The sequence below is a fragment of the Rhagoletis pomonella genome, unplaced genomic scaffold (assembly GCF_013731165.1).
Source record: "Rhagoletis pomonella isolate Grant_MI unplaced genomic scaffold, Rhpom_1.0 Rhpom_scaffold_00001, whole genome shotgun sequence".
Classification (NCBI taxonomy): Eukaryota; Metazoa; Arthropoda; class Insecta; order Diptera; family Tephritidae; genus Rhagoletis; species Rhagoletis pomonella.
The window spans coordinates 108491326-108504316 of record NW_023458555.1 but is presented as its reverse complement, the minus strand read 5'-3'; the positions used below and the strand labels follow the sequence as shown (position 1 = coordinate 108504316).

The 12991-nt window shown below is 34.4% G+C and overlaps 1 pseudogene; it reads right to left on the bottom strand.

Moving 5' to 3' along the window:
- Nucleotides 1-6614: 6614 nt before the first annotated feature.
- The window catches only part of LOC118733624, a 7062-nt pseudogene continuing 685 nt past the window's right edge, over nt 6615-12991 (bottom strand).

Below are 12991 nucleotides of genomic sequence, written 5' to 3'. Positions count from 1 at the left end.
CAAAATTTTCTTGCTAAAAAATCTTTTGTTACACTACTTTATTTTATTCCTTTGATTGTACATGTTAAATAAAAGCATGTTTTTAAAAAATATTTTTTTTTACATTATTTTATTTTGTTGTTTGGTACTTTTCGCAGTTATTTAACAAAAATCGACGGCATGAATCGACGTAAACGACGAGTTACAAAGGCTGCATAGCATCTACATTTCTAATCCGATTTTCATTATCTTTGGCTCAAAATTTACTGTAATGATATACATATCTCCTTTATCGAATTTTTAAACTAATGAAAAAAGTTATTGAATAAAACTGCGTATTTGATTGAAAATCTCACTTTTTTCGACTTTGACGACTAAGCTAATAATTTTCATTGAAGTCGCCACAAGTTATATATTTTGTAAGAGGCACATCAAGACCCTTCGATATGTTAGTCTCTTACGTTGATTGGGAGATTTTTTCATGAGATATTGAAGAAAAGCTACGAAAAGTACCAAAAAACACTTTTTTCGAAAAAACCCATCCATTGTCCCATAATTTTAAAATAACGATGAAAAACAGTACGGTCCTGCAAAAAAAAAGGAAGGGACCGTCACCGTAGTGATAATGCTAATGCTTCTGCTTCTGCTGTTAATGATAACAACCACCCCAGTCGGAATTTTAAGACCATTGCTGGTTGCAATGCTAGTAGTGGGTTAGAAGTTGCACCACGAACAAAATATACCTGTCGTCATTTATGAATTCAGTCACCGCTGATAAAATTGTCGTATATGTTTCGAAGAATACGTCCATTGAGTCTAGCTTGATATCCTGCCATATGCTGGTGAAGAAAGATGTAGATGTTAAAACATTAACCCTTCGATTTGTGAGAAGGTCCCTAGGGACCTTTTCGTATTTCATGTGCCTATATCTTTTTGTTCAATGCATTTTTGAAAAGAATTTATACATGTATTCCAAGAATAAATTAAGCTGAATCGTTTAAAATAAGTTTCGAAGGGATACGGGACCACGTTCGAGTGTTATTGAGATTTCAACATATATAGTACGGGGATTAGTGACAAGGTCCCTAGGGACCTTGTACAATTTTAGAAGAAATAACAAGTTACTTGCATTTTTGAAAAGAATTTATACATGTATTCCAAGAATAAATTAAGCTGAATCGTTTAAAATAAGTTTCGAAGGGATACGGGATCACGTTCGAGTGTTATTGAGATTTCAACATATATAGTACGGGGATTAGTGACAAGGTCCCTAGGGACCTTGTACAATTTTAGAAGAAATAACAAGTTACTTGTCTTCATGTTTTGATTTTTTTTTCACTTGTTCTTCAAATTATTTCATTCCTAATATATATGCAGGACGTTAATTTAATCAAAATACAACATAAATACCAAAGAAGTTGCACATGTACAGTCGAAACATCGAGCAACTCTTTGTAGGTCCCTAAGGACCTTCTCACGAATCTAACGTCATCGGCACTGTCACTCATCGGAGGGTTAAAACGTGTCAATTTCAAGATAGGAGTTCCATCTATACACTACGCGTCTCTTCTCCACTCTGCGAATTGGCCAGCTGATGTTAATGTGCGTCCGTTTGAGTTTTTCAGAAAGCAGGTCCGGCACAACCAAAACCGTAACTGATTCCTTTCTGTGTGAACCTCTTTCCAAGTCTCTTAGGATATATTTTCATAATGTTTCTGGACTCAGAACAAAATCCAGAATAGTTTTTAATATGAGTACTCACTTGGACTATGAAGTCTTCGTTCTTATTGAAACATGGTTGAATGCTGATTTTCCAATCTATTTAATGTTTACCGGAAAGATCGTGATTTTATTAAAACTGGATTGTCAAGGGGCGGTGGTATTTTAATCGCTGTTCAGCGTCGGTATCACTCATCACTCATTCATTTAGAAAATGTGGACTCACTTCTGGACCAACTTTACGTTGTGGTACAAGGTACCACGAATATCTATATCTGTGCGTCCTACATTCCACCTTTCAGTGTTGATAGTCCCTACAAAGCATATGTTGACAACAAAACGGCTCTCGTCTGCAAACATTCTGGTAGCAACTTTTGTGTTCTTGGAGACTTCAACTTGCCTAGTATTGAATGGTCATATGTAGATAGTAACTATGCCTTAATTCCAAAAAACATTAATAGCTTTTCGGAGTCCTACTTAGTTGATTGTTTTTTAAGTTTAGATTTTATTCAAATCAACAGTTTTTAAACAAGTTTTTTCGAATTATGGATCTTATCTTCATAAGTGATAACATGCATTTCACACTTCATGAATGTCTTAATCCTTTATCTTCTTGTTAATCATCACATACCGCTCACTATTTGTCTAGAATTTTACAGTTTTAAACGTCTTTGTGTTAATAATGAAATTAATAACTTCTGCTTTAAACGTTGTAATTTTAATATTGTAGATAACGTTATTTCTCTATTAGATTGGGATCCCCTTTTTACTGGAATTGATATTTCTTCATGCTTTGACAAATTTAAAACAAAGATGTATGAAATCTTCTGCGAAAACGTACCACGTGTTAGCAAGAAGTGCTATAGGGTTCCTTGGTATACGAGAAAATTAAAAAGGCTAAAAAATTTGAGGAATAAGTTCTTAAGAAAATTTAAATTAACAAGTGCCCAAGCGTATAGGGATAAATATTTGCGCTACTCCAAGAAGTTCAAACAGTTAAGTAAAATACTGCAGCGTAATTATATTCGTAAATTTGAGTCTGATATTAAGTGTAATCCAAAAGCTTTCTGGCTTTACGTTAAGTCCAAAAAGCCCTGCTCTAATATTCCCTCCGAGGTATTTTACAATGGGAGTTATGCTTCCTCCACCCAGGAGGCAGTTGATCTTTTCGCTGACTTTTTTAGTTCTAACTTTGATTCGTCGTCGGAACATCTGAGTGATAATTTTAGGAAAACCAATTCCACCATTAACTTTGGCTCTCTTTCGCTGTCTATTGAGGATGTTTGGGATGGAATTCAGGGCCTTAAAAGCTCTTCGCATGTGGATATTGATGGTTTCTCATCCTATCTCTTCAAGAATTGTCCTGCCCCTACATATCCTCTTTTGCTAATTTTTGATAAATCGATAGAATCGGGGGAGTTTATTGATGCGTGGAAAGTTACGTCCATCACACCTTTATTCAAGGCTGGTAATAAAAAAGATGTTACTAATTATAGGCCTATTTCCAAACTTTCTACGACATCGAAGCTGTTTGAATATATTATCAAACAAAAGTTGTATTTTGCCGTAAAGCGTCACATATCTAATAACCAGCACGGTTTCATGACTGGCAGGTCAACCATCACTAATCTTGCTGCATTCACAGAATTTTGTACGTCTGCTTTCAATGACAGATTCCAAGTCGATACAATCTATACCGACTTTTCTAAGGCTTTTTACAAAGTCAACCATTCAATTTTAATTGCCAAATTGCGGAGCTTTGGGCTTCATTCCATTTTTTTTTTTTAAATGGATAAAGTCGTACCTTTCATGTCGTAAATGTGTAGTTGTTGTTGATAATGTTTCTTCCCATCCTTTTGTTGCCTCTTCTGGTGTCCCACAGGGCAGTATTCTGGGTCCATTACTCTTCATCATTTTTATTAATGATATATCTGATTGTTTAAAATTTTCCGAATTTATTTTATATGCAGACGACTTAAAAATTTTTAAAACAATTTCAAGTCGATCTGATTCAGCTAAGCTACAGTCAGATCTCAATAACGTTTACCAAGTCCAGGCAGTTATTTGCTACTTCATATTTAATTAAGGAATCACGTCTCACCACTTTGGATGAAGTTTCTGATCTGGGCGTAATTTTTGACTCAAAATTCCTATTTCTGAGTCATTTAGATTATATAATTTCTAAGTCATATTCTACACTTGCCTTTATTTTTCTTTCTTGAGCGAGTCCGGACGGTTTATACTTCCTATGCTCCGATTCATAGAGCATTGAAAGAGTTTAATCAAATTTCAAATTTTTTGGCCTTGGATTTCTCGTCGTCTAAGCAATTGTTTAAAGTATCATTGAATGAGCTATATAGTAAAGCTTAAACTTTTATCTTTAAGTATTTTTGTAGTAGTCTGTAATAAATCATGTATTTCTAGATTACTAGATAAATGTAAATAAATAAAGAAATACATAAATAAATAAATAAATAAAAATGCAGACCTTCGTTTTATTGAGTTTTCTTCTAGTAATACATACATCCATATATATCCATATATATATAGTCCTCAATTAAAACATACAATATGTTTTGTTATTTTTCTTTTGGTTTAATCGTTATTTTAAATTGTTCTTAAATGTCAAGTTTTACCTAATTTTAAAATAAAAATATATTAGATATATATATTTTTATTTTATTTCTACTTGAAATCAACGAAATTTTCTTTTAATATTCTGAGTGCTGGAAGCACGTTATCTTTTTTGCTCAGAAATCCATACTTAAATTATAAAAAAATAATAATAATTTTGTACAATACACACAAAATTTTACCAACTTTTTCCTTTCTTAGGGCCGTTAACTTTCATTATATGTTTCTATGTTGTTTAGATCTAAAAAATAGCGCACAATGAAAAAAACGGCAAAAAAACATACCAAAGTTTTTATAATAAGTAATACAACACAGAAATTTTTTTCCGTGCATTACCACCAACACATTCTCATTTTTTGTTTCATAACTAATACATTCTCATTTTAAGACTTTTCTCTTTTTGGCGGGCACTGGTTTAGAGAGCATCAACAAACCACATACATATCTCTCTCTATTCTCTCTTCCCTTTTTTATACTCAGCTAGCACAGCGCAAAAATAAAAAAAGAGCCTTTGTCAGCTTCAGAAAGGCGCAAAACGAAACTTACAGGCTAACCTAATATTCACGCACGCCGCCAATTTACTGTCAAAAATTTCTCATGCACATACAACTTGTATGGGACCAACCGAAATTGAACGGCGTGCGTATGAGGCTAACTCATTTTCCAATTTTTGTTCTGCGTGACATTTTGATTTGACGTTTCGCTCAATGAAATCAAATGCAAACGCACGCAAGCCAATTTCGGGTGACGCAAAAAAAACAAATTCGACGGCGTGCGTATCAAAACGCAAGCCGCGAATATTAGGTTAGCCTGTTATGTACAAGCAGCGCTGCGCCCAAAACGAAATTCATGTATGTATGTACAAGCAGCGATAGATGGCAGTTTAATACAAAACATAAACATGAGACAAAGTCGAGTAATTTTGCCCAAAAGTGTTATCTCTAATTAGTATGGGAACCAACAACAAACAAAGTTACCACATGGTAAAATGTTTTAAAGTTACCAGGTGGCAAAATTAACACAGTAGATAATATAGAACTGTGAGCACCCTAAATATCAAAATTTAAGTTGTTTGCATTAGCTTGTAGCTTTATTATAATTATAATTAGTTGATGACATGGTTCTGGGACAACTTCACTTAGGTCTCTTTTTATGCGGTACATGCGTTCCTCAGAAAGTCGCATAAAAAAATCAGCATTAAAAAGTTCTTTACTTTCATACAAAAACAGGGGATGCGTTCCAGCATTTTCAAAAACCGCATAAATTCAGATACTTCATGTAAAAAATTCTAAAAAACCGCATAAAAAAATCCAGTGAGGCATTATTGAGCAAACAAAACCTATTTATTTCTTCACTTCAACACTTATTATTCCATGTAAAATGTTCGGATTGAAATATGTATAAAATAAATAAATCTGTATTTTAACCAAAAAAAAAAAATACCACAATAAATACATGAATTATGTAAGAATACATACAAAAAAATTAGAAAAAAAGGTTTTTTTCTTAACAGCGGTCGCCCCTCGGCAGGCAATGGCAAACCTCCGAGTGTATTTCTGCCATGAAAAACAGCTTCTCGTAAAAATATAATCGCCGTTCGGAGTCGGCGTAAAACTGTAGGTCCCTCCCATTTGTGTGACAACATCAAGGCGCACACCACAAATTGGAGGAGAAGCTCGGCCAAACACTAACATATGTGTAAGCGCCAATCTATTATTATTATAATTATTATGTAAGAATACAAAGACAAATTATTTATCAGAAGCATTGTCTTTTACACACTGCAAAAAGTAATAAAAACTCACAAAAAAGCAAAATCGCTACTGCGAAAAAAATGGTTTGAAAAACCGCATAAAGTCAAATCCGCATAAAAAGAGACCTAAGTGTATTTTAATTTTATTAAAATGTTAAAATATTATTTAGTAAATAAATCTGTACTAGAAATTTTATTAACTAAAAGTTTTATTTGAAGTGTACGCAAAAATATGAATATGGAATATGGATTAAGGACTAGAAAAGGGTAAGAACGTTGTTTTTGAGGTATTTATGAGTATCAGAGTCGCAAGAGAAACAAAAGGGATCAACGATCCGCCAATCGATCAGCTACTAACGCATTTCAGTTTCGATATAAACTAAAATATTTTGTGAATGGAAAAAAAATAAAAATTATATAGGACTTATACGAGTTTTTTTATATTTATACATTGTTATTATTTAAGAAATCTTTAAGTTTATTGCGCAAGTGAAATGCGTTGGAAAATGATCGATTGGCGAATCCTTGATGGACTGAATCCAACGGATTTATTTCGCTTCTCCAACGATCCTGATACTCTAGACTATTATAGGAACGGTCAACTAAATCTAGCGTGAAATAATTTCTGTCGTGTTGTAACATTAAAAAATTGTGCAGTACAATTGTGGCGAAAACGTTTTGTCTACGTTACTCGGACAAGCATACATATGATGGTGTAAAATCCTCCAACGATTATCCAAAATCCCGAAACAATTTTCAATTTGGACGCGAGATTTCGACAACGTTGCATTAAACTTGTCCTTATCGGCTGGTAAATTGTGGCCCAGAAATGGTCGCATCAGATTACTTTTTAGCGGAAATGCGCTATCACCAACGAAATAGTTTGGAAAACGTTCCAATGTACCAGGCAAATTAGTGTCACTAGGGACATCGATGGTTCCATTTAAGATTTGTCTTCCAAAAGCACTTCTAGCTAGAACACCACCGTTACTTTGACTACCTAGGGCCCCAACGTCCACGTAGGTAAACACGTAGTTTGCATCACAAGCTGCCAACAAAACAAAGTTGTACGTTTTTTTTTATAATTATGATATAACGAACCACTACTTCGCGGGCGGGTTATGTTGACATGTTTTCCGTCAATTGCTCCTAAGCAGTTTGGCATGCGGGTTGACGTAAAACTTTTGCGCGATGATTTCAAACTCTGCTGGTGAAGGAGGAGAAACGTATATCGCATGCAGCTCATCCCAACTCAATTTGCCAAACAACAATTTTTTTAGTATAAAATAGTTTAATTTAATTCATTGAATTTTTTTCAAAGTTTTTTAAATATACATAAATACTTAAATATTAATAAAAAAGAAAAATAAGGTAAACATTCAGTCATAAGATACCAACAAAAATTTTAATATATTTTAATATAATATAAGTTTTAACAATTAATTTTTTTGTTACTTCATTTTAGTTATCTTTAAAATTAATTAAAATTGGGTTTATTTTTTAACAAGGACCATGTAGTTCAAAATTAAAGCAATGTGCAGTATCCATACATACATATATATGTAAATTTAAAAAAATTTCAGCAAGCTTTCATACAAATTTAAAGCTTTTTAATCTGCATTTAAGAAACACATAGGAAGCAGTTTTATAGTCCATAAAATGTTAGTATAATAGAACACAGGTTTGAAGTAACACAAAACTCACATTGATTTTTGGTGTTATTTTTTTTTGCGGTACTGCGCATTTTCATCCATATGAATTTCATATGTGTTTCTTTAATGCAGAATAAAAATCTTAAAATTTTTATAAAAGCTTGTTAATTTTTTTTGTATGCACATAGATGCATATGTATATTGCGCAATTTTTGAATTTTGAACTATATGGTCCTTGTTAAAAATAAACCCAATTTTTTTAAAGATAACTAAAATGAAGTAACAAAAAAATAAATTGTTAAAACTTATCAATATAACAGATATTTATGCAGACGACTGTGCAACATTTCGTTTATGCCGTTTTGAGATCCTGTCTCCAGCATAATGGAAATACCTTTTGGTTATTCGCTCCATTATTTCCACAGATTCGTTGAATTTTTGCTGGAACGCTTCTGAAATAATATTAAAAGTATATTACATAATCATTTCGAGAGCTGGGCATCAACAATAAAAGCGTGCTTCTAATTGCCGCTGTTGTGATGAGATGCCGCTAATTTTCTCCATTTTGAGTCCCTTCTGTCACCTAAAAAAGACTTGCGTGCCAAATGAACTTTTCTCTCAAAGTTTACATTGCTGGCGAATGTAAATAAGGATTACAATTTAAACACTAATTAATCCGACTAAAGTAAAATCTGTGGAAAATTAACAATAAAATACTTTTTTCGCAAAATCTATAAAGTACCCTTTTATTTCTCAAACAAACCTGGGTAACAGTTGTTCGTCGCCACGCTGTAAAGTAAAAGTACAGTTTTCTACCAATTTAAAAAAAAACCTTATTCCCACAAATTTTATTTTTTATTAGTAAGGCCAACAGAATGAACTTTACCTTTATAAAAAAAAACATTTTATATGAAAAATATTATGAATACTAAGATAAAGATGTAGGTGGCTTAATTTTCTGAGCACAAGTGTACATTGTGGATTCCATATTCTGTTATGATAAAAAATTGTCATAATAAAAACAGTTTACTATCCAAATGAATGACTTTTATTTATGCTTAGATATATTAAAATTTGGGCGTGGAACTTGTCCATCTAGACCGAAGGTTCCTCAAAAAACGTTTAGGTTCGAAGAAACGGATTCGTTTCGAGTTCACCAAAACGACTTCACCGGGGCGATGTCGTAACGGCTTCACCAAAGCGACGTCGTAACGACGTCGTTTAGAGTTCACCCAAACGACTTCACCAGAGCGACGTCGTAACGACGTCGTTTCGAGTTCACCAAAACGACTTCACCAGGGCGACGTCGTAACGGCTTCACCAAAGCGACGTCGCAACGACGTCGTTTAGAGTTCACCCAAACGACTTCACCAGAGCGACGTCGTTTCGAGTTCACCAAAACAACTTCCCCAGAGCGACGTCGTAACGACGTCGTCTTCGCCCTGTGGCAAATTGGGAAATAGCATCGCACGTTTCAAAAATAATTTTGCGCACTGTCGACAAACCTAACTTGAATGCCCAGGCTAGAATTCGACAATTGCATCCTTGAGCCAAGTGACTGCAATTACACTGTGGAACAAATTCAGGTTAGCAAAAGTTAGGTCGATTCTGAGAGTGAGGGATGAAAATAGAGGATAAATTAGAAGACCCGTATCGCGGCGTTTGTTTATATTAGTTCGAATTTTTTTTAACCCTAGAACACACACCCAGAAAATACCACGTAAACACACACCCGGGATACGTTTGTACCCGGGACCTTATTTTGCGGTTTTTTTAATGCTTATTCAACCGATTTCTATGATTTTTTTTTTGAAATGTATATTTTAATATATAACAAGTATTTTGTCTTTTGTTTCATTCGAATATTCCTACTGGTTCCAGCGATATGGGCAAATAAAGTCAGGACATGCAACAGTGGATTTTTGTTTTTGTTGTTGTCCTGATAAATGCAAAACAAAATAATATAATTTATAATAACATACTTGTAGAGTAACAACGAATACACATTTTGGTTTTTATTTCATTGAAATATTCTACCTGGTTCAAAAGATATGTGCAAAAAGGTCGCGCAAGGTATAGGTACGTAGGTAGCAAGTACACTGGTATAACTGGTTTTTGTATTTTATATGCAGCTGCAAGGGTTGTTTTCACACGAGGTGTTGTTATAAATGCTGCCTGTTGATATTTTCATTATTTTTTTGGTGCTCAAAAGTGTAAGAAGTGAAAATATAAGTGAAAATAAATATAACTGAAACTATAAATAACTGGATACGAAATGACTTCAAGAAGAAACGAATATTTATCAAGTGCAGCATATAGAAGGTAAAAAATGTAAAATAAGCAACAATGTAAACATATACTAATTTTTTTTATTATGCAGGCTAACTGAGGAACAGCGAGAATCATATATACAATCTTTATTTGATGAAATTTGTGACGATGACGCTCCCTATGACTTTGACTCAGAAGATGAAGAAGAAATTCAAATCAATGACATTGAAATTGCTGATGACGATGCTGAAGTTTCGCAAAGTGCCGCAGAAGTATTACCTGATTATGCGGACTATGAGGATGATGAAGAAGACGATGAAGAAGAAGAAGTAGAAGAAAATAATGAATTACCTGCTAGTGCCGAAAAATTTGTTGCACGTGATGGTACTGAGTGGATGAAAGAACCAAATGTAAGTCGTCAGGTACTCAGACAAAATATTATAAGAGAACGTTCTGGACCAGCTAGATGCACTGAAATGTTGTCAATAGAGCAAACATTCAAATGTTTCATGAACGTTGAAATGGCTGATATAATTATGCGCCACACAAATAAGTTAGCAAAAGAAACTTATAATGCTTACAACAATGCGCATCCAAACACAACTCCTAAGTCATGGACGCCTGTGTCAATAACAGAGCTGTATGCATTTTTTGGCATACTTATTATGACTGGTGCGAACCATAGCAATGGAGAACATGTTCGAGATTTATGGAGCGTCAAAAACTATCCTTTATATCGCGCCACAATGGGAGTCAACCGTTTCTGTTCGATATTGCGGTTCCTAAGATTTGACGATAAAAACACTCGTGCAACACGCTTACTAACTGATAAAGCAGCACCGATCAGTGAGTTGTGGACGATGATGAACAATAATCTTGCTGCACATTACAAGCCCAGCTCATGCTTGACAATTGATGAACAATTATTTCCTTACCGTGGACGCACACGGTTTACGCAGTACATACCGTCAAAACCTGCTAAATATGGTATCAAGGTTTGGTGGATTTGCGATGCCACAAATGCATATCCACTGCATGGACAAATATATACTGGCCAAGCAGAAACTGGTAGGGAAACGAACCAAGGCGAACGAGTGGTGAAGGATTTGTCTGCCAAATACCAAGGAAGTGGCCGAAACATTACAATGGACAATTTGTTTACGACCTTGCCAGTTGCAGAATTGCTTCTCACCTGGGAACTCACGATCGTTTGAACTTTGCGCAAAAACAAATCATATATTCCTCAAGAAATGAAGCAGAACAAAAACAGGACAATTGGTTCAACGACATTTGGCTTCAAAAATAATGTGACAATGTGCTCTTATGTTCCCAAAAAAAATAAAGCAGTAATTTTGCTTTCGACCATGCATAATGATGCTGAAATAGCTGACAGTGGGAAACCTGAAATAATTGAATATTATAATCGTACCAAAGGTGGTGTTGATCGAATGGACCAAATGTTTGCGGAATATCCAACACAAAGACAAACAAAATGATGGCCACTAGCGATGTTCTTCAACATGTTGGACATTACAGCTCTTGCAGCCTACATTGTCTACGATTTGAATAACCCTATGTTGCCTTGGAGAACAAACAACAAGCGTAAGCAGATCCTGCGCAGCTTGGCTGAAGCATTGTGTATGCCCATTATTGAAGCCAGAGCCATAAATCGTCAAGTGACGCGAAATTTTTCGACTAAAGAGCGAAATACACCACACAAGCGGTTTGACAAACCAAGCGAAATTTCCCTTTGCTTCAAGCCATTTGTGCTGTGTATGGGGGTGTTTGAAGGTTTGACAAACCGCTTGAGGGAAATTTGAGCAAAAATCAAAATTTTTTTGATTTTCTGGCCGCCATGTTGATGTTTGATCAAATCGCTTGCGTTGTGTATAGCAAAATCGCCTCATTCGCAACGAAATTTTCACCGAGTAAGGACGTAAGAGAGGAAAATGAAAGAAAACCACAATATTTAGCATTGCGAGCTGGAAGAAAACTAAAATTCTTTGCTTGAACGAGTCATGTTTGCATGGTGTATGGCGAAATGGGAAAAGTAGGTTTGAAGAATGTTTGACAAGCCGCTTGTGTGGTGTATTTCGCTCTTAAAATTGCTATTGAAGCATATTTCAACCGACCGGTGGAATCAATGGTGTCAACAGCAGCATCAACATCTGCCGCAGAGCGCACGCCAAAACCTGTGTCCGGATCTTGCTATTTATGTTACGCACAAGAGGAAAAACGCCGTAGAAAAACCAGAAAGCTGTGCGACAAATGTAAGAAGCCAATGTGTCTTGAACATTCGGTCACATCAACAAATTGCTCTATTTGCCATGATTTTCCTTAGATATAAGATGCATTTTTATAATTTTTATAATAAAAGTCAGTAATATAATGTGTGAAATGAATATTTTTAATTTTTCAAATAAAAAAATAATATAAAAAAAGGTTTTTTTTTTTATTATTATGAGGATTTTTACTATTGGGGTACAAACGTATCCCGGGTGTGTGTTTACGTATATAATGTGTTTGGAAGGCTGTAGCTCCTGAACCAATGGTCCGATCTGGTTCAAATTTTGAATTTGAACTCAAAACTAAATAATCTTCCTAGATCCGGTATAGAGGTATAGCGGTTCAAAAGTTACAACACTTCAAAGTTGAAAGTGGATACATTTGTACCCGGGTGTGTGTTCTAGGGTTAATCGACCTTCGAACTTTGCAGCCAAATGCCGATTTTCAGCATATTGTTTATATGGTTTTTTAGCTATAACTCGTCATCTGTTAAAGCCAAATTATTGCTGGAGACCTGTGCAACAATTAAAATTTTATAAAAAATTGATTAAGAAAATGTTTGTAGTGCTTCTGAAGCAAAATGTTGGAAATTTTTTGTCATGCTTTTTGAACATATTTTCCACAAAACTAAGTCTTTTTTGCTTTCTGTTTGATCTATAATATGCTTCTCAGTTTCTTCAATAAATTTCATTTGAAA